A 27,205-nucleotide genomic window follows, 5' to 3' on the forward strand; every position below is an offset into this window, starting at 1 on the left:
TTATTCAAATAAACAAGTTAGAAAAATAACAACAAATTGTCATGAAACCTCTTGGAAAAAATGTGGTTTCTTTTTTAAGTTTTGTTATGAAAATATGTTCATTGAAATCATCTTGAAAGTGTTACTAGAAACTCTGAAAAAAGGCAGACACTTGTAAAAAGGTGGTATGCTCTGGGATTAGGCATGAGGGCTCTGTGTAGCCAGACTCTGGTTCAAACTCACTGCTACCAGTTAGTAGCTGTGGGATGTCAAACCAAGTTCCTTAACTCTCTGGGCCATAGCCTCCTTGCTTATAAAATAGAGATGATAATAGGGTTGTGGGAATTAAGCTATCACATATGTAAAGCAATTAGTATGGTGCCTGGCATATAGTAAGACTTTAATAAATGGCCACTGGAATTTTATTGAGTTGTAGACTACTAGGGTATTGATAAAGGAAACCATTTTATTAAGTTTAAGAATACAGGGGTGACTTCCTATTAGGAAAATTATAAATATGGGGGAAGAGGTTTCTTTTATCTTCAGTAGGGAATCAAAAGTCTCCCCCTCTGATCGGGAAATGACAGTCATCCAAGAACTAAATAAAGATAATGCACATTCTTCATGGCATCGAGAGAGAACTATTGCACTGTAATCTGATGTTGTTGTTTAGTTATGAGGGAGGAAACGAGACTGAGTATTTCCCAAGAAAGACTGAGAAAATCATGCACTTGGTTCAGTAGCAGAAATGGCCACTTGAGAAGCAAGCAGTACTCAAAAATGGGAGATAAATTTATGTATTTACACACTTGAATTCATGACTGTGAATATTAATAACTGCTACAAAAGTTAGTCCCGAATTTTCCATCCAAGTTGTTTGGTGATGACAGGATTGGTCGTCTTTCACGAACCAACAGTCAGGGGCTTAGTGGGGGTTTGCTTGGAGGATATGCCCATGCCCTGAACTCGACATCCACAGGTATAAGTAAGTTGGGCACGTTAAGGTGTGTTAAATATACTGCTTGTTAAATTTAAAGTGTTCACTTTGTCCTATCGTGTTGATCAGCTCACCTGTGCTTCACCCCAGCTCTGCCCAGAAGAGGGGTCTGGAGCTAGGCAGCTTATCTTGTCTTGTAGGCTTTGTAGGATGATGTACCAGGGCTCCCTGGATTACTGATTATCCTTTACCTGCTATCTTACATCTTTACCCACATCCTTAATGCTAAGTCTACCAGCCACTTACCTGTGCTTAAACCTGTACAGGATAGATTAGCTGTATGCCATCCACTCAACTAGGCAGGAACATGTCTGTTTCACATTTGAATGAGACCCCAATGTCTGGGAGGAAACAGAACTCTATCTACAATAGACTGGTTACCCTAAGAAACAGAGTTGTTGTTCTTTGTAGAACATGCCTACCTTTGGCCCTGATTTAGGATTACAATAAAATTTTCTTTTCTAGAGTATTTTGCAGGAAAGTTTTCAAACTCCGTTTGCCCTTGATTATTCTGAAATGGATGAATAGGGTTTATAGTTTTTTTCAGAATCTAAACCTTGAACTAAAAGGCTTTAAAGGAGGACTACCTACTTGTTTATAAAATATGATATTGCATTTATTCTGTTTGATATTGTAAATTCACCAAGGAAGGCAGTAGAAGAGAGAAGTCTGAGGAGTATTCCCAGTCTGGGAGAAATCATTCTAGAGGGTTGGGTAGGTGGTGAGAAAAGCAGAGGGTACTATGATGGATAGGAAAATACTGCTGGAGTGCTGACATACCCCTCTTCTCGAAACACAGCCAGTAAACTTTGGGGCTTGTTTTTTTTTTTTTTTTTTTTCCGAAAAAATTTAATTATATATAACGGAAGAGTTTTGCCATGTAAACAAATCTCTGATTTTATGTTGCAAGGCACTATTTACTGACTTTACAAAGATTTAATTAACACTAAATTTAATGGAATAATTGTGTCATTAAAGCTCATTAAATATTATTGTGATTTTTAGTTTTTAAGAAAGATTACATAGCCCCAAATAGTTCCCAAATCTTCCAAATGTGATTTTCATGTGATACCCTTAATTTTTTTTCTCCTGGTAAATGTCATTCATTATAGAAAATTTGAGAAATGTGGCAAAGTAAAAAAAAAAAAAATTACTCAATCTCCATCCATCCATGAATACTGTTAGCATTTTGGTTTGTGCATATGCTTACTATATTTTATATATTTGAACTCATACTATGCATTCGATTCTCTATCCTACTTTTTCATAAAGAAATTCTAAAACTTTTTCTTCTGTTATTGTAATTTGACAGTTGGATTATTTTCAGTTTGTGTTATCAATAACATTGAAGTAAACATCTTTTGATAGAAATCTTTGTCCACATTCCTGTTCATTTCTTTAGAACTGAGGACTGGAAGGAATTTCTGAGTCAGAAAGAGTCAGTATTTTAAGATTCTTAATGTAGCTTGCCAAATTGCCTTCTAAAATATTTGTGATAATTTAATACTTCTATTAGCATTGAGAGTTTTCTTCTAATACTTGACAGTGTAATAAATAAAAACTGAATTTTATTGTTTTATTTTTCTGTCTTTCATCACTAAAGAGGCTACTTTCACATTCATGAATGAGCTCTTTTGATTTTCTCTCTGTGACTTGTCAGTTCATGATCTTTAGTCACTTTCCTCTTGAGGATTTGAGAATTTTCTTAGGAATCGTAAATATTTTCATGGAGTCTTAGTGGACATAAAATGAACATCTTTGGGGAAAGAGTACACATGGATATCTCAAAGCTGTCTTCCAGCATGATCCCTGCCTTCCTCACCTCCTTTATTTCTTCTGGAAAATGATCACTATTATTTGGCATCATCTGTCATTTCTTCATGTATTTCTAATGCTACCAAGTGATATCTTGCCTTCTCTCTTATTTTTTTTAATCTTCGAGTGTTCTTTAGTGGTCATTTATAATCAGGGTGAATTTAGAGTTGGACTACTTCAGCCTATCCTTAGTTGATATGTAGGATTTAGACACTGTCGATGTTCTCCACATCTTTGGTTTGTGAATTCTGGATCGTGAGCATATTGTACTGTGAAAATTTCCTGGGCACCAACATGATGAGACTGTCCTGATAAAAACAGATTTTTCAAGAGCTGATTGGCTGAATGGCCTGGGACAGGAGAATATGATCACTGGGTAGGAAAATGATACTTGCTGTTCATAATGGTAATGAAAGTAGAGTTGAACTGAGATCTTGTGGATTCAATTGTAATGTGGATGGTGGTTTGTTTCATCTGAGCCAGTGGTTTCCAGACTTTAGCATGCATCAGCATCATCCAGTGCAGGTGCTGGGTCCCACCCCAGAGTTCCTAATTCAGTAGGTCCTGTGTGGGTCAGGTGATGCTGATGTTGCTGGCTAGAAACCACACTTGAAGAACCCCTGGTCTAAGCTGAGAGCGGAGCATAAGCTTTCTATGGTGCTGATCCATAAAAGAGATCTATTAGTTCTCCTAATTCTTTGCCAACTAAACTGGTATCCTCCAGGAGGCCAAAACTACTGGGGGTGTGCGGTGGTCCAGCAGGGATACCACGTAGCTTATTTCCAGGGGATGCCATTCCTATGAAAATGACAGCTTCTGCATTTATATGGGGCATACATATGTGGCCGCACTTAGACTCATGAATACTGACAGTGGAAATAATTTCTCCTTTATGATATCTGACATCACTTTTAAACACTGAAACTCTTCCTCTCCTCCAAGAGCCCCCCCATCCCCAATCCAAAGGTCAAATTTATAGTCAACCTATGTTTTTTTTTCAGTTTTTTTAATGAATTCTCTTTTTTACACTTTAATTATAGACCAAGTCAAGATCTGTTCGTGTGTTCTGTGAGGTGAAGGTGAAAACAGTATATTATTTCCCTAAATGGCAATTTTCTCAACACGTTTTGAATAAAACATTTGTTTTTCACTGATATATGATTCTGTCTTTCTCATATGCTGTATGTGTATTTATATTCCAATACTATTTATATTGCCTTGACTGTGTTAGCTCACTTACTCTACGAATGTTTACTGTGTTCCAGGCACTATGGAGACATGAGAATGAATAAAATAGTCATGAACAAACCACATGTGGGCTCTGCCCACATGCAATTTACCATCTCAATAGTCAGTTCTGTTGTTCATCTATCTATTCTTGCACAGGTACCACACTGGTTTTAATTGTTGTAGGTGCAGAGTTTGTGGTAGAGAAAGTTCCTCCTCATTACCATTATTAAAAAAACCTTAGTGATCCTTGCCTGTCTATACTTCTAAATATATATTAGAATCGTTTTGTAAAGTTTCAAAAAAGGGAAGAAACCTTTGTGACTCTGATTGGAATTGTCTTACAGCATATATTGATTTGGGAAAAACTGATATCTTTTATAATATAGTCTTTGCCTCCAAAAATGGTATTGTTCTCTCCCACTTATTAGGATCTTCTTTCATATTTCCTGTGTTATAACATGCAAGTAATAAAATATGTTAGGCTTATTTTATAAAATGTATTTTATCAGTGACACAGGAGATTCCAAGAAGCTTAAGAACTGGGTCCCCAGGAAGGGATGAGAATGGAGCTTGTCAAATGGAGAAGGAAGTACAGAGAAAGGATTGCCCTAGAGCAAGAACAGTCAGCAAATTCTTATATCATCAAAATAATCATGTAAAATAGTGTGTGATCCATGATATCGAAACAAGTATAAAATATCTACCTATATCTATACTTCTAGATATAAATATAATTTCCCAATATTCATATATATCTCCATATATAAATATCTCTATTTATCTATCTGTCTATCTATAAATGCTTGTTTATTTCTCCTGCAAAGTACATTGAAATATAATTTTTAAACAGTGGGGACACCGGTCCCTGAGCAATATTACTAGGATCATGACAACACAACTGGCTTTTGCTGCACAGATTTGCAAACATTGGTTGAGACTTGTAGACTGACAACTTTAAAGGACAGTATATCCACAATCTGTGTGCCAACTGGCACATGCTGATAATGTCTGACAGGCCTCTCCTGTCAAAACTTTGAACACCAAATAAATACGATTGTACTCTCTTACCCTTTGAAAAATCGGAGATACTCGTTTTCCTCTTTGAGTTACAGGTGGTGATATCGTAAGAGCTTTGAGCCAACTGCTCAGCCTCATTGATGCAAGTGCTATGGCAGACAATAAATTCTTCAAATCTGGGGTTGTTTTTCTTTTTTATTTTCCAATTTGCTAATGCCAAGTTGATAGTAGAGAATATAAACCTCGATAGCAATTTCAGTATTAGAGGTTGGAAAATACATGGAGATCTGGGTGAACAAAAGAAAAATGTACAATAATCGCATTAAACCTGTCCTACGTTGTTTGGAAATGATATCTTATTGTGTTAAAATGAACTGCTGGTCAGTGCCAGGGAAACAACGTATTCTGAGAACTTATTATTGGTTTAGTGATTGCTTTTTATTACCATGGCTTCTATGGCTACTGCTATTATTGGGCTAGATGCTCATCTCCTTTAAATGTGATGTTCAAAGAAACCTAGCCATGTTGAATATAATTGTTACCATTTATAACAGTGGGCCAGGTCAGATTCTCATCTTCTCTATCTGTGGTGTAATAAAGAGATAGTAAATCAATGCGATGGTAGAATTTAATAATATATGAAGAATTTCATTGTTGATGATGCTTTTTTAAATGATGACTTAGGGAATTTGAAAACAAGTAGGGAGAAATTTTTTTTTTTCTTGTTGACCCCCTTTGGGCTTCCCTGGAGGCACAGTGGTTGAGAATCTGCCTGCTAATGCAGGGGACATGGGTTCGAGCCCTGGTCTGGGAGGATCCCACATGCCGCGGAGCAACTAGGCCCGTGAGCCACAACTACTGAGCCTGCGCGTCTGGAGCCTGTGCTCCGCAACAAGAGAGGCCACGATAGTGAGAGGCCCGCGCACCGCGATGAAGAGTGGCCCCTGCTTGCCGCAGCTAGAGAAAGCCCTCGCACAGAAACAAAGACCCAACACAGCCAAAAATAAATAAATAAATATATAAATTAATTTTTTTAAAAAAGAGAGAAAACTTTATTAAAAAAAAAAAAAGAATCACTGACCCTCTTGGGAAAAAAATCTTCCAAGAGTTAGATGCATGAAAAGGGAAATAATTTGTTTGCTTTTATCTTTTTATAAGAGGGAATATAAAATTCTAAATGTCTTTTGTAAGAGTTAACGTTTAGGGTTTTAAAGCTTCATTGAATAGCTACATTAAATTAGGAAAAGTGTGTCATTTAATATGGTAGGTAACAGGAGACTGTAGAGTGGAGGAAACACAGGAAAGGAAAGATACATAACAGAGGAAGGAGAAGAACTGTACAGGAGACAATGAAAAAGGCAGGCAGACCGAGATTGAAGCGAAGGCAGATGGGGGAGAAGAGGAATAATAGGAAGAGAAACAGGACAGAGAAATCAAATATTTAAAAACAGAGCAGAGACACAAAGAAAAGAACATGTAAGAAAATAATGGATAGGAAGAAAGTGAGAAGGAAACATGATGAGGAGGCAGGACGAGGGAGAAGGAAGCAATGGCAGGTGAAGAGGGACAGTGAAGAGGGTACAGTCACTGAGTTCTGAGATGACCGTGCGTTTTGGCCTGGATCCCTCAGTTGTTTTCTTGGACATCAGAATCAATAACCACCAGATCCTCTGACAGCCAGCCCAGCCTCTGAGCCTCTCCTCTTTCTATAGCTGGTGCCACTCGACCCCCAGCTGCTTACTCCTCACAGCCTTGGTCTTTATGATCCAGACTGACCCTAATTAGACTTCTTATCAATCTTCCTACAGGTTTATCCATTTTATTCATATTTAACAATATCTTTCAGTTTTGTTGATTTTATCTATTGAATTAATTGTGTTTTATTCTATTCATTTCTAATAGAATAAAGTTTTTATGTAAGTTCTTGAGTTGAATCCTTAGATCATTGATTTTCAACATTTCTTTCTTTTCTGATATATTAATCACAGGTTATATATTTCTTTGTAAAGATGACTTTAATTGCACTCCACAAGTTTTATTATGTCCTATACTTACTATCATTAAGTTCAAAATATTTTTAAATTTTTCATTGTGATTTCTTCTTGATCCATGAGTTAATTTAGAATTATATTACTTAATTTCCAAACACAAGGGGAATATCTCAGCCAGAGAATATTCTCCATATGGTCTTAATCCTTGGAAAATTTGTTCAGAAATTTTTTATAGCCCAATATATTGACAGTTTGGTTAAATATTGCATGTGCATGTGAAAAGCATGCATATCCTACAATTGATACGGGCAGTATTTTACGTGAAATGTGTCAAGTTTGTTAGTCATGTTGTTCTCATAATTATTTTACTATATTGTCTTTTCGAGTATTAAAATACTTCTGTTTTCATTTTAATTTCAGTTACCTTACCTATTATACCTTCTTTTATTATTATTTAATGCTTACCCTTGATATATTGCAGTCTAATAAAAAATATTACTTTTTCCAATTCTCTGATTATACTAGAACCTTAGAATACCTTAACTCTATTTATTCCTATTTTGCCTTTCACATTATTGTTATTGTATATTTTTGGTATATTTTAAATTCAGCCCATTACTATTATTGTTTTGTATAGTCAACATTCATTTATATTTATCCCCTTATTTACCACTTTCTGCCACCCTTTATTTCTTCTTGAATTTTATGTTTCTGTTTAGGATTGTTTTCTTTTTGCCTGAGAAATTTCCTTTAGTAATTGTTTTAGGAAAGTCTACTGGTGATGAATTTTTCAGTTTTTGTTTGTCTGAAAACATCTCAATTTTACCTTCATTTCTGAAGAATATTTTCATGAACTATATAATTCTAGTTTGGCACTTTGTTTTTGGCACTATAAAGATATCCTTTTATTATCTTCTGGCTGCCATCTTTTCTGTTAAAAATTCAGCCCAGTCTTATTTTTACTTTTTTGAAAATAATGGGGCTGTTTTATCTGGCTATCTTTAAGATTTTTCTATTTCTTTAGCATTTAACAGTTTTACTATGGCATGCCTAAGTGTGAATTTATTATTTTTTTATCTTCTTGATATTTATAACATGTCTTGAATATGTGGGCTGATGTTCTTTATTAGTTTTTTTTTTAACTTTTTATTTTGTATTGGAGTATAGCCAATTAAAAATGTTGTGATAATTTCAGGTGCGCAGCAAAGCGACTCAGCCATACATATACATGTATCCATTCTCCCCCAGACTCCCCTGCCATACAAGCTGATGTTCCTTATTAGTTTTTGAAGATTCTAGGCCTTTAATATTTAATTTAATATTGCTTTAATATTGCTTCTGCCTCATTCTCTGTGTTACTGTTTTAGAACCCTGATTACCCTGAATAAAAATTTTTAATCTCTCCTATATATTTCTTATATTGTTTTCTGAATTTTCTATAAATTTTTCATGCTTTAATCTGCATATTTTCTATCTTTCTGTTCAGTAAAATCATCTTTTCAACTGAGCCCAGTCTACTGATGAACTCATCTCTTGAATTGTTGATTTCAGTTGTATTTGTCAGTTATATTTAGAATTTCTGTTTGAATTTTAAAAATATATTCCACTTTTCTCCCAAAATTCTCTTATCATCGTTTTTTGGACATATTAATCACAGCTATTTTAAAGGCTGTGTCTGATAATTCTCATGTCTAGATCACCTGTTGGTCTATTTCTGTATTCCTTTCTTTTTGTCTTGATAATGTTTCTTGGTATACCCAGTAATTTTTAATTGAATGCTAGGCATTGTGTATGATCATAGTAATATCTTCATAGAGGGAATTAGTTTTAGATTATGATAGGTAGTAAGAGTAGAGGTAGATCTCTTTAATTCATTCAGGGATAGAATGAGCTGCTTCCAGTCTGGACTGCAGTATTTTTAAAGGGCTTGAGTATGTTCAGTTTACTCAGGATGTTGCCCTTCAGAGGTTGCATCTGAAAGTCAGGGTATTCATCTCCTTGACGAGCCCTGAAAGTCAATTTTTGTCTCCAGAACACAATGAGATTGCTTATCACTCTGCTAAGCTTCTCAGTCTTTTAGCTGACACTTTATTGTGGGCTTCTTAGCCTGTATTCTTGCACTGCTCATAAATCAGCAAATACTTCGAAGGGAAAAGCAGAACACATTTTTGGATTTACTTCTCTACCCTTCCCTTCTCTCTGGAATTTTTGACCTTCAGGTTCTGGCTTCTTGGTCTGATGCTTCCAACTGGACTTTTAAAATTTTATACAGTCTTCCTAGTTGTATTTGAAGGAGTGTTGATCTGCTGCAAGTTAGTGTTTGCATAGCCAGAAGTTATGTTCTAAAGTCTTTTTATGATGTTAATCATATTGATGGTATCTGGTAGCATTTTGTGCTTTTCTAACTTCAGTTTGTTTGCTGGCATTATTATTATATGAATGATGTAGCAAATAAATTTAATGTGTGATACTGTTTATATAACTTATTTTATAACGTACAGACATACCTTGTTTTATTGCACTTTTATTACGCTTCACAGATATTGCATTTTTTACAAATTGAAGGTTTGTGGCAATCCTGCAAGGGGCAAGTCTTTTGGCACCGTATTTCCAATACCATTTGCTCACTTCATGTCTCTGTGTCACATTTTGGTAAATCTCACAACATTTCAAACTTCTCATTATATTTGTTATAGCAATCTGTGATCAGTGCTCTTTGATGTTGCTACTATGTGACTCCCTGAAGGCTCAGATGATGGTTAGCATTTTTTAGCAATAAAGTATTTTTAAATTAAGGTGTGTATGGTTTTTTTTTTTTAAAAGATTTATTTATTGATTGATTGATTGATTGCTATGTTGGGTCTTCGTTTCTGTGCGAGGGCTTTCTCTAGTTGCGGCGAGTGGGGGCCACTCTTCATCGCAGTGCGCGGGCCTCTCACTATCGTGGCCTCTCTTGTTGCGGAGCACAGGCTCCAGGCGCGCAGGCTCAGTAGTTGTGGCTCACGGGCCTAGCTGCTCCGCGGCATGTGGGATCTTCCCAGACCAGGGCTCGAACCCGTGTCCCCTGCATTGGCAGGCAGATTCTCAACCACTGCGCCACCAGGGAAGCCCCAAGGTGTGTATGTTTTTTTATGTACATAATGATATTGCACACTTAGTAGACTACAGTGTAGTGTAAACATAACTTTCATGTGCACCAGGAAACCAAAAAAATTGTGTGACTTGCTTTATTGCAATATTCACTTTACTGCAGTTGTCTGGAACTGATCCCACAATATCTCCAAGGTATGCCTATATTTAAAATCTAACTAAGCTTTATACATTAGTAGATATTATTACATGGAATTTCCATAAACTTTTGTTTGTCAAAAATTATTTACTAAGAATATATTTTATCTTGTACATCTTTCCTTAAGAGGATCACAAAATCCAGAATCCTCCATTTTTTTGTTTTCTTTCTTTTATTGAAGTATAGTTGATTTACAGTATTAATTTCAGTTGTACTACAGTGATTTTATATTTTTATAGATTATACTTCATTTAAAGTTATTACAAAATAATAGCTGTATTTTCCTGTGCTGTACAATATATCCTATTGCTTATTTATTTTATACATAGTAGTTTGTATCTCTTAATCCCATACCCCTATCTTGCCCCTCCCACCTTCCCTCTCCCCATTGGTAACCACTAGTTTGTTCTCTATATCTGAGAATCTGTTTCTCTTTTGTTATATTCATTCGTTTGTTTTATTTTTTAGATTTCATATAGAAGTGATTATATAGTGTTTGTCTTTCTCTGTCTGGGTTATTTCACTAAGCTTAATACCTTCTAGATCCACATTATTGCAAGTGGCAGAATTTCATTCTTTTTTATGGCTGAGTAATATATACACACACACACACACACACACACACACACACACACACACACACACACACACACATATATATCATCTTCTTTATCCATTAATATGTTCATGGACACTTAGGTTGCTTCCATATCTTGGCTATTGTAGATAGTGCTGCTGTGAACATTGGGGTGCATGTATCTTTTCGAATTAGTGTTTTTGTTTTCTTCAGATACAAACCCAGGACTGGGATTACAGGATGATATGGTAGTTCTATTTTTAGTTTTTTAAGAAAACTTCAGGGCTTCCCTGGTGGCGCAGTGGTTGAGAATCTGCCTGCCAATGCAGGGGACACGGGTTCGAGCCCTGGTTTGGGAGGATCCCACATGCCGCGGAGCGGCTAGGCCCGTGAGCCACAGCTGCTGAGCCTGCGCGTCTGGAGCCTGTGCTCCGCAACAGGAGAGGCCGCGATAGTGAGAGGCCCGCGCACCGCGATGAAGAGTGGCCCCCGCTTGCCGCAACTGGAGAAAGCCCTCGCACAGAAACGAAGACCCAACACAGCCATAAATTAATTAATTAATTAATTAATTAAAAAAAAAAAAAAGAAAACTTCATACTGTTTTCCATGGTGGCTGTTCATTTATTTTATTTTTGGAAGAGTCTAGTGAATACTGTAAACTGAGATATATCTAAAACCTGTACATTTATTTAACCGTTGAGTGGCAAACTTTTCACAATTTGTAATTAGTTCTAATACATGTTTATTCAGCAAGTTTTCTGTGTGTCCTCTAATAATATTTGCTCACAAATACGTGCATTTTGATTTGATGAATTAATATCTTCTGTGTATTATTTTGACTATTATTACTCTTTCAGGAAGGATAAATACCTCTCGATGGTGTGCACGTTTTAAATTTTAATACTTAGTGGAAAACCTCCAAAGAAGCATCTAAACATTTCCTATTATGTTTAATGGCATTTAGTCAGGTATTCAGTTGACCTAAACATTTGTTTCTTTTTTCTTCAACATGTTATGAATGTTGAAGAAAAAATTTTGGATCTTGCTAATAATAATTCTTCATATAATAATTAGCTATTTTTTAATATATATCATGCACTTAGGAAGAGTTTCAACATTAATGATTGTGGACATGATTCCATATTTGAAATAATCTTTGTAATTATTTCAACAGTTTTTGCCAACTTGTGATATCTGATTAGATTATACAGGTTTTTCTATAATGAGGTTATAAATGATGCAGGAGCAGAATTTGGAATTTAGTAACAAATTTAGGAGCAGAATTTAGAAGCACTCTTGTTTTTAGGGTACATGCTCCTGTTTCAAGGACCCTCCCCCCATTTTTCTGAATGGTAGCTTAATTAACATTTCCAGTTTTCTTCTTCACATGAGCTGTGTACTTTTAGTCAATGAGTGTAGTGACTAGACTAAATTGGAATGACAGTGGTTCCAAATACCCTGTAGAAAATTTTGGGAAATTGGATGACCACCTCTAGAAGTTGACCTGGTCCAATTATTTGAAGCCTTGACTGCTAAGGTAAAGTAAGGCAGAGCTGTTTCTGTGCTACCCACCCTTGCCTTGATGAGTGGAATGAGCCATATCCTCAGAGCTTCTTCCACCAGTAACCATTGGAGGATTTCATGATTTTGATTATCAATCTCAATACTGTGGAGATTTCATTGATTTTAGCAAAAATCTTTAAGAGAAAATATTGTGCAAACTATTTATGTTTAGTACTGACATCTTACAGTTTAATTAAACTTTCATTTTTCATTGAAAGACAAGGATAAGCACTGCCTTAATTCTGCAAGTTTCTGAGGCATCTCACACTGGGGTCTCTAAATATGATACTATCGGTGGGCCTAATTGTTACATAAATTATCAAGTTCACCTGAAAACAGGGGCCATAACAAATTTTTTCTTCTGATCTCCTTTTTGAAGTGGATATAAGAGCTAATATATCTATTGTATAGCTATCTATATTTCTGGGACTATGTTAAGCATTTTATATATTTAATTTCCTTTAACTTCATAACAATAATGTGGCATATATAGTACTTTTATTCCTATTTTACATATGAGGAAATTGAAGCCTGTATTAGTTTTCTATTGCTGCATAACACATTTCCACATTCTGATTGGCTTAAAACATCATATGCATTTACTGTCTCACATTTACATGGTCAGGAATCTGGACCTGGCTTAGTTGGATCATATTCTCAGGGTTTTACAAGGCTGTATTTGATTAACCTAGAGTGAACTGACTAGGAACTTTAATTACATTTATGACATTTCTTGACTGTTGCCATATTCTATTGGTTAGAAGCAAATCCACACATTCTGCAGGTTAAGAGCAAGCACTCAAGGGGAGGGGATTATACAAGGGTGAGACTCATTGAGGATCACTCTAGGGTGTGTCTTCCACAAAGCCTAAAGAAGTTAGTTAAACTGCCCATGCTTAGTCAGTGGTGGAGGCAGGATTTGAATCCAAGGTGTTTGGCTCTAGAGCCTAAGTGCTTTGCTGCTTGCTTTCTGAAGACCATCCATTCTTATGCACTACAGACTAAGAAAGAACTGATATGAATTGGTTGTAGGCATTCTAAAGCATACGTTTTGCATGTTTGTGTTCTCTATTCACTTGGTTGTTATAAGCTTTCTTTAAATAATAAACTACTCCTCTACTTTCTGTGACAAGTGACATTCCTTTTCTTATGGAACGAGAAGTGCTAAATTTAATCAATAACACATCTTTTGGAAACCCCTAAATTTATAATATTGGAACAGAGGGGGCAGGTATACAATTTAAGTAACAATTCTTTCATAAGGCTGCTGATTACATGTGTAAAATTTCAATCTTTGATCAATGAGTGATGATGGTGGACATGCTGTTGATAATGCTACAATGGCATCTAATTTTAGGTGAAGGAATTAATGGGAGGATGTGTGAAAATGTTTAGTCACACTATGTTTAAGCCCTAGAAACTGTTGATTGTGTATGGTTCATTTATCATCACAGCCCTATATTTTGCTTATTTTAAAGATGAGATGAAAATCTTTATGTGCAAGAATCCTGGGAAATAACTCACTCATACTGACCTGTGCAAAATGCCCATATCAGCCAATTTAAACACAGAGTTTGTTCAAGTTCAGGGTGCAGGAATCTTCATTTATGTACCTAACAATAGCATTTGAGAATGGAATTGCATTGCCTGCTGTTTGCTGTTGCCCAGCTTACACACACACACACACACACACACACACACACACACACACACACACACACACGCGCGCGCGCGTGCGTGCGCGCCCTTAAATTCCCACACATCCCTTCTTGTTGCCAGAAGATGAGATGATATTTCCCTGGATCCTCTGGAAACAGTGGGGACAAATGTCACCAGACCAAAAGTCCATGACTGCTGTAAAACAACTCAGAAACTACCACAGCACTTAACTCAGCACCTCAGAAATATCAAGGCACTGTCAATAAGCTATAAGATTCCCTGGGCGTAACATATATATTTTGGTCTTGATATTCTTCTGTCCTGTCACCTTACATTTCTGAGGCATCTTTTCTCCTCATATACTAGCTTAACTCACACAGTTAGCTTTGTTGGTTGCTGCCATGATTAAATTCCTAGTATTTCTCTGTCTTGTTGATTAACATTCTGCTTTCAAATGCCATCTGAAAGTGCTTCTCACCTCCATGCCCTTTGCCTCCTAGTCTTCTCTTCTATACTCCAGTTTTCATTTTAACTGTTCTCTTCTAATCCTGCCCTGTGATAGAGGCAATTGGCAAGAAAGATATGGTATAAAAATAGAGCCATGGAGTGATCATCCTTACCACTTTCCATATTCATACAATACTTAGCACTTCATAAGTGTTAACTAATGAGACGTCAAAATGTCCCTATAAGGAAATTCTTAGATACAGTTTACAAACTAAGAAAGAGAGTTAGAGGGGGAAAATCCACCTGATAGGGTAGAAGTAACTGCTGGGAGCAGAAAGTGGGGTCCTTGGCTTGAGTACACAGCCTCAGGAAATTCCAGTCAGCTGAAAATGTCTGCCGTCGTTCACTTTGCCTTGATGGTGAAACTGTGTACTAACTCTTCACCATAAAGTTGAATCTTTATAATGTTTTCTTTCTCAAGAGATATTGAAAAAATAGATCCACAGACACCCATCTGATCTCTTGGAAGCAGAGACTGAAGAATGTTAAGACTATATCCCTTTAGGCATCTATGGTACCTTAAAATACCCATGTGATTTCAACTCATGGTCATGCTCAGCTGAATCTGACATGCATTTAAAAAGGCGTAGTCTCCTGATGAAATCGTATGTTCTTGGCTTCCAGCCTTAAACACATCTTCTTCCTACCACCTATGAATACACATTTGTATCCCTTTCTAAGGCTAGGAATCTTGGAGTCATCTTTGCCTTTTTTCCTGTATCTCATACCCATCTGACAGAGAGTATTATTATTCTTTCATTTTTTGATATATATTTTGCTTTCTAATTTTATTATTGTAATTTAAGTCCAGATATTTAGTATTCCACGTCTGGAATGCTGCTCCAGCCATGTAGGAAGTGCCTCTGACTCTGGTTCTCTCCACTGAAATAATCTGCATGATGCTTCACAGGGGATATTTCAGAAATGAACAGTATAAATATCACTCTCTGTAGGGTACACATGCTGTGCTTGGCTGTTCAGCTTCACTATCCCCTTATTCTCTCAATAACACTCTGCATTTAAAAGGGAGGCTGTTATCACAGCACTCCCTTCTCCTCCCATATGCTACAAAAGAGGTGTTCCCATGATCCATACTACCCCAGCCATTGTCAAGGCTCATAAATAATATATTTTAAAATGCATAAATATTTTCTAAAACAAAAAATGTGAGAATAATATTGCTTTACATTTTTACAAATCTCTTTACTATTTGGCTTAATAGGCAAACTTGCTTCTGCATTCAATCTGTATAGTATGTCGTTATAATTAAATGTATATGTTATATGAAGAAAATATGGCCTCAGACAGATATGTAGTTGGAAAAGGGATGATTATTATAATAGCCCTTATAAATATTATGAATATTTTTCTTTGATACTATACTAAAACTTGACAAGTGGTAGTTTCTTAAAGGTTAGTTGCAGTGTGGAATCTTAAACCATATAGATGACCTTTTTGTACTCAGCTACACTAAAATGCACTGATCTGTTATGCCCTTTGAATGGATCTTTTACCCATGCATGACTTTGTAATATCATGTGTTGATCATTTGGAAAATATGAGTTCACTGAGATATGCAAATATTGACACATTTCATTATAAGATGCCAAAAAACCACATTCCAGCCAACATCACCAGTGACCTCATCAGAAAAGGCTTTATGTATTTGGACGCTGTCACGCTCACAATGGTACACACATGTGTTCTAAAATTCAAAATGAGGGAATTCCCTGGTGGTCCAGTGGTTAGGACTCTGTACTTTCACTGCTGAGGGCCCGGGTTCAGTCCCTGGTTGGGAACTAAGATCCCGCAAGCTGTGCAGCGTGGCCACAAATAAATAAAATTCAAAATGAGAAAGCTCAGATTTTATCATTTGCTGTAAACGCTGTCCAGAATATGTATACTAAATACCCAAATCCAAATAACCACAGTTTATCTATCAGTTGTCAAGTTAAAATGGTATTCCATGTAAATGTGGCTAGTTCAGCTCACAACTCAAGTATTTGCCAGGGTGCTTTTCCTTACCACTTGACTATACTTCAGTGTGAAGCAAAAGTGTTTTACATACACTTCCTATTTTGTTACACAGAATATTAAAAGCTCATATACTCAAGAGTTGAGATTTAATAAAAGCAATAACTTTTACTGTTTCATCAATGGCATTCTTAAGTAAAAGTGGCTTTAAAATTTTTTTTCTAACTGCAACCATGTGGCAGTAAATAAATGACTTGTTAGTATGATTTGGGGCCTCTCGCTAAGGCACCAGAAGTTTTAGCCAACATTGCATTTGCATCATTAGTGCAAATATCAATACAGTAAAACAGGAAAATAATGCCTTAGTATTATTATGAAAGTAATTTTGACCTTGTGGATTCCTGAAAATGCCATGGGGGGGGCTCCCCGGGAATCTGTAAACCACACTTTAAAAACCACTGGTATATAGAAATGCTCTTTTCACTGAAATTGCTAAGCTTGGAGCCAGATATTTTGGGCTTGCCCCTGGCCATGTTCCCTGGCAACATGGAAGAAGTATTCTAGAGTTCGGAAAGAATGAGGCCATTACAAGGCAAGCTGAGCTCAGAGAAGAGAGCTCTGACAGTATCTTTCGTAGTCCGGGATTTATCCTTGCCGGAAGATCTGAACTTCCTGACTAATAGAGCCAGTATATTCTCTTTTTTGCCTAAGCAAGTTTGAGTTGGAGTTCGTTTCCTTTTAGGCCAAAGGTCACCATAAGTTGGCCCTGTCTTATCCATCCAATTCCTCCAGTAATTTAATATTCACCACGAGCTCATCCAAGGTCCTCACCCACAAGTTTCTTCTTACCTTCACCTCCTACTCCTGTGCTTACTCTTCAGGATACCTCTCATCCATGCCATTCCAATCCTAGGGCTACCAGTGTTCTTGAAGACTTCTGCTGATGGCACGCTTTTCTGAAATCTATCAAGCTACTATCAGTAGCATATTTTTTGGTAATAAATTACTCTCTGATTCTTGTATGAGTATCACTGGATACTGTAAATAATGCTTTTTTTAAATCCAGGGAATTTTTTTTATGTTTCTTAGAAAAATGTCATTCTTAGTCAACTAACTGGAACAATTTCCTTCAGAAAGCTATCTGCAGTCAGCCTTCTGGAATAAAAACAGGTACATAGTGAACCATCTAACAGTAGAACTACTGGCAAAATCTCTTTATAGTTTCAAACTCATTCAGGTGTTGATTATCATAAGAAGCTGACAAATAGAGGATAATAATAGTTACTGTTTACTATGTACCTTCTATGTGATAAGCAATAGCCTCGGTATTTTACATAAATTATCTTTGATCCTCACAATAACCCAGAAAAATAGATATTATGATTAATATCTTACATGTGAGGAATTAGATTCAGAGAGATTGAATAAATTTTCCAAGTAGCACAGCCTATCAATATGGTAGCCAAGATTCACAAAGTCATTGACTTTGTGTAAGTCATATAATTGTTCCACTAACATATGCTGTAAACATTTCCAAGAATAATATTAGATTCAATTAAACATTTATTTGTTGAGTGCCTTTAATAGAAAGCACTATGCTTGGTGCAGCAGGAAATTGCAAAATGAGAAAGGAGCCCCTGGTTTAGCCTTGTGGAGTTCGTTGTTTATGTGTGGAGAGCAGTTTGCCCAGCAAGCAGTTAGACTTGAACACACATAATGCACAATCCTCGTTAAAATATATATATGCGAAATCCCAAGGAGCAGAAGCGAATGGCATATGCCTTGAGGATGCATCTTGTGTTGAAAAATCAGTTGGAAGCAGTTCTCTTTAAATCTCTTTCTAAAATTGGTCTTGAAGACAATTGATTATGAAGTAATTACAGAGAAAGGATAAAGAAGCCGTATTACTTGTGGAAGAAACATGAATTTTGGAATCTGAAGGATTAGAGTTCACTTTATTCCGCCAGGTCTTAGGCCTGAACCCTAGGAGTTCATCAACAAATGGTGCAATACTTGTCTCATGGGAATGCTGGTCTTATTAAATAAGGAAAAGAGCACATTGTCTACACACGGTGTTGGTGTTAAGTAGATGTTCCACTCCCTTCCCCGGTTATCTATTCAAATCACCCTTCTTAGCAACCAGGTATTCGAGAAATGAGTGTCATGGTCATGGTTGAAAGGGAGATTATGGTTCTTTTCTCCAACCTTCTACAAAAATGCAAGAACAACCTGTGGAGCATCCTTGATTAAGCACTCCTTGAAAATCACTAGGGATGGGATTTCACTGTTCCCCAAGGCATCTTCCTCTTCAAATTCTTAAACAATTCTTTTTTTCTAGTAGAATGGGATTTCTATCAGGATATCTTTGTAAGTTCCCAGCCCTTGGTCCTGTTCTCAGATGTTACATATAAAAACTCTTATTCCTCTTATCTATGGGAGACATTCAAATATTTAAAGCCACGAATTGGCTCCTGTAAAAAAACGGTTAATTAAACTGCGCCTCAACTATGTAGAATAAACATGCATACAGTTGTTTTGACATCTTTATTTCAAATTGAAAGTAAGAAAAAAATTGGAAGAAATTAAGAGATATAATTCATTTGGAGAAATTTATCCACAGTTTAAGCTCAAGGTTTACACTTCCTATATGATTGTTTGGAAGGTATCCACTTTAGAATGGTTAAATGTTCTCTTTTGAACTGGAGGGACAGTCTGTGAACATTTCCTAGTTCTGAATTATCAGGATCCCTAACTAACTATGTAGATCCTGAGGTCAGATTTTGAGAAAAATAAAAGAATAAATTGCTCTTAGGATTGTGGCCTTTCTTTTCAAAGTAGATTTGATGAATAAAAGGAAAACCCAGTCATTTCTCCTTGAAGAATATCAATAGTGATTCAGTAGTGACTAGAAAATCCTTGATGATTTTAGACATGTCATAATATAGTCCTCAGGAAACTGTTGGGAAAGGAGCATCTTATTTTCTTTGCTTATATCCTGAGAAACAAGAACGATTGCCATTTTAGCACTATGAAGTTGTAACTTATATGATGACGTAGTTCCTGAAGTAAGGTGGAATCCGCAGGCTCCAAGATGCACTGACACCTCCAAACACTCACAGTACAACCGTTCTATTTCCAGACCTTTCTGGCTTGCCCAGTTCCCTGATATTTCATGATCCTCTTTATTTTTTCTTCTATTCATGCTCCTCTATTCATTTTTTACTTGAAAACTGGATGGGATTTCGACATGACGTTTGGGGATAAATTTTAAAGAAGGGTGAAATTAAAAACATACTTTGAGAATTATGAGTGTGAGATAATATATATAGTGTTGAACAGAGTTTTACCAATTGAAGACTCATACTGATTCCCCTTTACATTTAAAAGATATCTGTTGCATGACTCCCTAAAAACCTGGGATGACAGAAAGACCTCAGGAATATTCTAAAAACAATTCATTTAGAAGAATATAAAACATGGTACTAAGAGATTGGTTTGACATCCTTAATTCTCCTTTGCTTGGTTCCCAATCTAATTGACTAATTCTTAAAAATTGATAGAAACCCTATAAAGGAATGAGAAAAAAATGACCTTTCATTTTCTTTATTTCTCAAGTAAAAGATAATTTTTTTTTTTTTAATTTATTTATTTATGGCTGTGTTGGGTCTTCGTTTCTGTGCGAGGGCTTTCTCTAGTTGCGGCAAGCGGGGGCCACTCTTCATCGCGGTGCGCGGGCCTCTCACTATCGCGGCCTCTCTTGCTGCGGAGCACAAGCTCCAGACGTGCAGGCTCAGTAGTTGTGGCTCACGGGCCCAGCCGCTCCGCGGCATGTGGGATCTTCCCAGACCAGGGCTCGAACCCGTGTCCCCTGCACTGGCAGGCAGACTCTCAACCACTGCGCCACCAGGGAAGCCCCAAGATAATTTTTAGTAGACAAATTTGGGGGTGATAATAGGGATTATCTATATTTATGTGAAATCACTAGAAACCATAATTTTTAGGGAGCATCTCATAAATGTAACAAAGGAATTAGATCACAATTTGCAGATACAAATTTTTGTCATTTCAAAAACATAGAAGAGCTCTGAGTGATGATCATTTCATAAAATGTCTATGAATTTTGTGCACCGTCTCAGGACTGCTGAAGCCGAAACTAATATATTTCCTTAAACTCTGCTGAACCAGCATATTAGATACTCCACAGAAAATTTTCTAACTTAAAAATAAAATACATTATATCATACCAAAAACTATTTCAGATGCCCACACCTTAAATCAATGATTATATAAAGTTAAGGGATTTTGTTTCTTAGAAGAGCTCCTGCATCAAGAACATACAAAAGAAAGTGTGGAGTCATAGAGAATGAACTGGCATCCCAGGAGGCTCTTCCACTCTTAAATGTGTGACCTTGGGCAAAGCACTAAAATGCTGTTGAGTCTGTGTCCTTGCTTGTGAAATGGGAAAGTAACTCCTGCCCTAACTTGACAATCAAGTTGTATGTCTTGACAATCAAATCAGAAAATTCGTAACATGGTAATAAATTGTGAAGTTCTATACTCGTGTTGGTTACTAATATCATATGATCTTGTGCTCCCTCTTTCTTCCTCTCTTTATGTGTATGTATCAATTGTGCAGAGCTATGTAGATTTATCATATATCTCTGTTTCTATGTATCTGTTTATCTATGTATCTATCTCCCCTCCCGCCCTCCCTTCCTTCCTTTTCTTTCTTTCTATAAAATTGTCCTTTATTGTTATGCTTTTATATACAAACAAGTGTATTGGTAACTCTCTTCCAGTGTTGGAAGATGTTGGTAGATTATTTCATTCTTCCTTTTAATATAATGCAGCTTCCCAAGATTTTGTTTGAGAAATTATGGTGAAAAGCTGAAGAGAGTAATTTATTTGCATCAATTTTTCCAGAGCCCCATTGGATGACCACCCCTACATTTCTTCCTTATAAGTCATGAAACTGAAGAGAAAAGCATAATTGGATCATTTAGGGCTTATATTTTATGACGTAACAATTTTATAATAGAACAGGTAGAGTTGTGGCAACAGAAAACAAAACATTGAAAGAAGCCCTTTAGACTCCAGAGCAGCACGGCTGGGTGCATTTCGTCCTGCCTGGTACTGCTTACAATGACTGAATCTACTTCTAATGTGCTCAGCAACTGGCAGCATTTAATTAGAAATAAGCTGAGAGAACAAAGCCTGTTTCTGCTGCTCTGAAGGACAATAGTTCCTCTAAAGTCAAATACGTAAATGTAAGGCAGGGAAACTCTGAACTAACTTGGCCAAACATGTCACACTGTGACTGCTTGACTTTAGCACAGCTGGCCCAAGCCCACTGTGTTTATCAATCTGGAACTCTATGAAGTTGAGCGGGAAGTTCTCCTCCATGCAGTGGAGAGTAGGGGCTGTGCCCATCCCACTAAGAAGGAGGGGAGCCCCTCAACCAGGGAGTCCCTTCGTGGATACCAGTATTCCAGGCTGACTGGGGAGTGGCTGGCCTACCTGCCTGTCTTCCTTCTGAATATCTCCGATTGCCCCACACACTGTTATAGGTATTAGGGCTTTAATGGTGAACTGGGCAGATTCTGTCCCATCTTCATAGACCTCACATTCTAGTAGAGAAGAGGGTGAAAACTAAGTCATACTAACAAGATTATACTATAAGTTATTATAAATGTTAAGAAAAAACTAATAGGGAGCTGAGAGAACAAATAGAAAGGGGTGGTACCTTGGATAGAATAATCAGGGTGGGTCTTTCTAAAGAGGTAAGACTGAAATTAAGACATGAAGGCAGGCATAGCACAGGGAGATCAGCTCGGTGCTCTGTGACCACCTAGAGGGGTAGGATGGGGTAGAATGGGGAGGGTGGGAAGGAGACGCAAGAGGGAGGAGATATGGGGACGTATGTATATGTATAGCTGATTCACTTTGTTATACAGCAGAAACTAACACACCATTGTAAAGCAATTCTACTCCAATAAAGACGTTACAAAAAAAAAAAAGACATAAAGGCAGGTCTCAGATTAAATGTCAGGACATGGAGAGGTTTTGATGGAAGAGGGTGATGGTGGTGGTGGTTGAATACCGCAAGTAAAAGAAATGGCAGAGGCCCCGAGGCAAGAGAGGGGTGGGCCACTGGACTGTAATGGCAAGGATGCTGCTACAGAACACAGGCGCAGCTTTTGGCTTGATAAAGGCCCATGAGTAGTAGGACAGCAAGAGGAAGGAGAGATCTGGAAATATTGGCACTCATTTCTGCTCTCATGATAAAGTAGAACTTTTCAAGCTGGTGTGGATGTTTTTCAATATTTTCACAATTAGATGGTTGTACCGCAGAAAACTGGATGAGTGTAAGCCTTGACAATTGGTGTTTTCCTAAACATACTTTGGAAACAACTCAGAGGGCCTTCTAGGACCTTTCTGGCATCCATTCTGGTTAGTTAGTGTTCATTCATTACTGGTTATTAAAGATTTTGAATGTCACTTCTCTTAGCTCTATAGAGCTATTCTAGGAAAAAATTCTGTGTTCAAATAGGTTTAGACATAAAGAGAGAGATATAAGAGTCAGTGTCTCCAAACATGCTTGGGAGCCTCTTTTCCCCCAAGTAGCAGCTTATGGGCCCAGAGATCCACAGAATTAACTCCAGGACACACTCCTGGTCTGTTTCAGTGATCTTACTTGTCTTCTTGTCTTAAATTCCTCCCCTCTGTAAGCCATCTCCATCCTGCTGCCTTAGCTCCCTTTCTAAAACACAGCTATGATGAAGTTATTTTCCTGCTTACAAATTTGATAACTTCTCATGTCTGCAGAATACAGGCCAAACTCCTTATCAGATCTTCTAAGACTCTTTGCACACTGTCACCTCCCCACCTGCTAACACCTGTCATTCTCAGTCCTTCCCACAAGGCCTTTGTGCGGCCTAGACACACGGACAACCTTGAACACAGCAAAGGTGTCATGGCTCCTCTCTCATCGTTGTCATCAACCCCAATCCTGCAGAGCCCACTGCAAATTGTGTTCTTCCCATGAGGGTATTCTCAGTCTCCTCACTCAAGATGAGTCTCTCCTCCCTCCTCCCAGCTCTCATGGCAATTTGTTTACATTTAGAGCGTTTATCCCAGGCCGCACTGTAGCATTGTTGGCCGGCGGTGTCCATTTCCATCTCCTCCATTGGACAGCAAGCTCTGCTGGAAGCACATGGTGCTCATTCCCTAAAAGCCCACTCTGCCTTCTCCTGGCTCCCTAGTGTCTGACCTCACACCTCGCTCTCAAGTTTGCTACGGTTTCTTTCATCAACCTAGGCTGACCAAGAAAACAAGTCATGTTGTTGAAAGAGCTCTGGATCAAAAGATCTGTGTTCAGGACAGCCTCTAGACCTGAATAGCTGTGGGGCCTGGGCAAACTGTACAAGGTTAGAAGCTTGTTTCTCCAAAGGATTAATGAAGAGTCCAGCCCAAGGCCAGCTTCTCTGCAGTCCCTTGTCTAATCTAGTATGTATAAAAATCCATTGGAATATTTTTAAAATTTGTGCTGTCAGGCTCATCTGACATGCTCAGGAAGAGTTATTCTCCTTTCCTTCTATTGTAAGTGTACTCTCCAGGGAAAAGGTCCTTAGTCTAAGCTTTCACGGCACTTTGGGTCTATATTAAAGGTGATCTAGGAAGCTCTTTCTGTAAAAGAATCATCAGAACTACATAGGAGAAGTCAGTACACAGACAGGGAGTGACACTGCCTTGAGTCGCACGACCTTTCTCCTCACTCAAGGACCTTAACGGCCTGGCCACCTGCCTTCAAGCCTCACATCCAGGCCCAGGAGACCTTTAACGTGTAAATATGATCATTACTGCCCTGCCTTAACTCTGCCAATTGTCAATAATGCTTTTAGGATCGTGTTTAAATGACTAGATGAGTGGCTCTTCATGATTTGATCCCTGCCCCTTCCTTCTGGCCACTTCTTATTGCTGTCCGTAAAATCACTAGCTGTTCCCTATAAAATATGGGACTACAATTTAAATTTGAATTTCAGATAAATAACAAATGTTTTAGTACAAGTATGTTCCCAATATTGAATGGGACATACTTATACTAAAATATTGGTTTTTGTTTACCTGAAATTCAAGTTTAACTGGGCATCTTGCATTTTTATTTGATAAATATGGCAACACTACCTATTATACCGTGTAGTGTCAAGGGCCCCTGCCTTCTCCCTGCTGTCACTTCTGAACACTTTCTCCTCCTGCCTCATATCCACACATCATTCAGGACTCCTTTCATTTCCTCTGAAGAGCCTCCATCACCTCTCATTTTAGTTTAGATACTTCTCTGTGGTACCCTGGGCCTACTTCTAATAGTGTACTTATAAAAATCTATGGTAATTGCTTATTTGTATGTTTGTCTAACTCACTAAACTAGACGTTTCTTTTTTTTTTTTTAGTTTTAAAAAATTTTATTTATTTATTTATTTTTGGCTGCGTTGGGTCTTCGTTGCTGCATGTGGGCTTTCTCTAGTTGAAGCGAGCGGGGGCTACTCTTCGTTGCAGTGAGCAGGCTTCTCATTGCGGTGGCCCCCCTTGTTGCGGAGCACGGGCTCTAGGTGTGTGGGCTTCAGTAGTTGTGGCACATGGGTGCAATAGTTGTGGCTCACAGGCTCTAGAGCATAGGCTCAGTAGTTGTGGCGCATGGGCTTAGTTGCTCCGCAGCATGTGGTATCTTCCCGGACCAGGGCTCGAACCCGTGTCCCCTGCATTGGCAGGCGGATTCTTAACCACTGTGCCACCAGAGAAGTCCTAAACTAGACATTTCTTGAGGGCAGGATCCATGGTCTACTCTATTTATCTCCAGAAACTAAGAGTGGCTGACACATAATAACTGTTTAACAACATTTGTTTGACAAGCCAAATGGTGTCGTTTTACTAGCTTTCTAAAGTACATAGAGAGAAACACATGGCCAGAGGTCTAGGTTTCCAGGTGGAAGGAGAAGAGGGTGCCAGATGGCAAAACTGCTAACTCATTTCCAGATGGTCACACTCACAGGGCATTTCAGGGGACAGTAGTGAGGATGCAGACCACAGACACAACAAGAGGGCCATTCAGGAAGGCACAGTCAGAAAGATCATGGCCAGCTAGCAGAGATTTAGAACATAGAGATGAGACAGGCGGCAAAACAGAGTCAGGAACCTTTCATCTCAGTCCTCACAGAATAAGTTTTAGAATAATGAGAATTTGACAGTGAAGAAAAGATGGATTGCTTAGCTGATAATTAAACATGGGCTTTCCCACGAAACCTTTTCCTCTCTAAGAATTTTAGCAGAAAAGAGGGAATGGGATCATCTGACCACACCTGTCTTAAAACTGTTCTCATAGGCAACGGTCCACAGAACAGGCATGAACGGTGGCTTTGGAGCTCATGGCAAGCCCTCCTGCTGGGTGTACGAGGGGAGTGGAGTGTCTCGTTTGGTGGGAGTGGCAAGTACTTTTGCTGGTGGTGGCAATTTTCTGGTTTCCTTTGTGAATTAGTCAGAGCTGTGAGGAGAGTTATGCAAGTGGAGGCCTGGTGGATCTGCCACCAAAGGAAAGGAGAAACACAGGCTGTCAATGTCTATCAATGTATTAGGATCCCAGCTCACCCTTGGTTTAATTCATTTCTTAATCAGAAGCTTTCCCCTGTTTTTCTGTCATTTTCTCTCCTTTTTCTTCTCATTAATGTATTTCTATCCCTCAGCCCTACTCCCCAAGTGAATGGTTTTTGGTTTAGTAGATCTTTAATAATATATAAGCTACTGTCCTACACTTTCAGAATAAATATTAAGAGCCTGAAAAACATTCATAACTCTCATAGCACTCTTATTCTAGGAATTATCATAAGGAAATAATCAAGGCTTAAAGAACATAAAGATTTATGTTCAGTGATGCTCATTACTATATTATTATAATAGATAAATCTGAGATATTCATGCAATGAAATACTATCCATTCATTAAAATAATATTTTCTAAGAATAGTTAATACCAGAATAGTTTATACCAGATAGTTGTGATTGCTATCATAAATGTCAGAATAAAAGACTGTAAGTTCCAAATAATGTAACATATATATTACATATATACTTGTATATATATATATGCATACATATAACAAATATAGTATAACATACATGATAAATGATTTGAGTGAATGAGAAACAATAAAGCATTGAAGTTAGAAGGATTAGGCTTGGAATCACAGAGATTTAGGCTTACCACTTTTTACTTAAGATCCTGGGAATTTATTGGGCCTCAGGATGTCATTGTAAAATAAGGATAATAGTAACTGTCTTACAGAGTTATTTTGTGGATTTATAAGAGAAATCATTTGTCAAATGCCTGGTATAGCCCTACCACACAGGAATTCAATAAATGATATTTTTATAAAAATACATAAAAATCCAAAATGTTACTCTCTCTCTCTCTCTCTCTCTCTCTATATATATATATATATATGCCAAATCATTAACATGTTATCACTAGGTAATGATATTACACATTTTTCAATTTATTCTCCCTGTATTTTCATTTTTAAAATTACCCATAGTGAATATGTATTTCTTTTATAC

General features: G+C 37.4%; 1 protein-coding gene across 5 annotated transcripts in view; it reads left to right on the top strand.

Annotated features, from left to right (window-relative positions):
• RFC3 (replication factor C subunit 3) overlaps positions 1-27,205 on the top strand; it is a 161,577-nt gene that overhangs the window by 108,442 nt on the left and 25,930 nt on the right. For 4 of the 5 annotated variants that reach the window (XR_014236946.1, XR_014236947.1, XR_014236948.1 and 1 more), the window contains one exon: positions 3,832-3,942. The exons of the other annotated variant lie outside the window; for it this stretch is intronic. The gene's annotated coding sequence lies outside the window, so the exon portion shown is untranslated. Of the gene's footprint in view, positions 1-3,831; positions 3,943-27,205 lie in introns of those variants that run through there. 5 annotated transcript variants of the gene reach the window in all.

The sequence above is a fragment of the Balaenoptera borealis genome (assembly GCF_965194805.1).
Source record: "Balaenoptera borealis genome assembly, chromosome: 18".
NCBI lineage: Eukaryota > Metazoa > Chordata > Mammalia > Artiodactyla > Balaenopteridae > Balaenoptera > Balaenoptera borealis.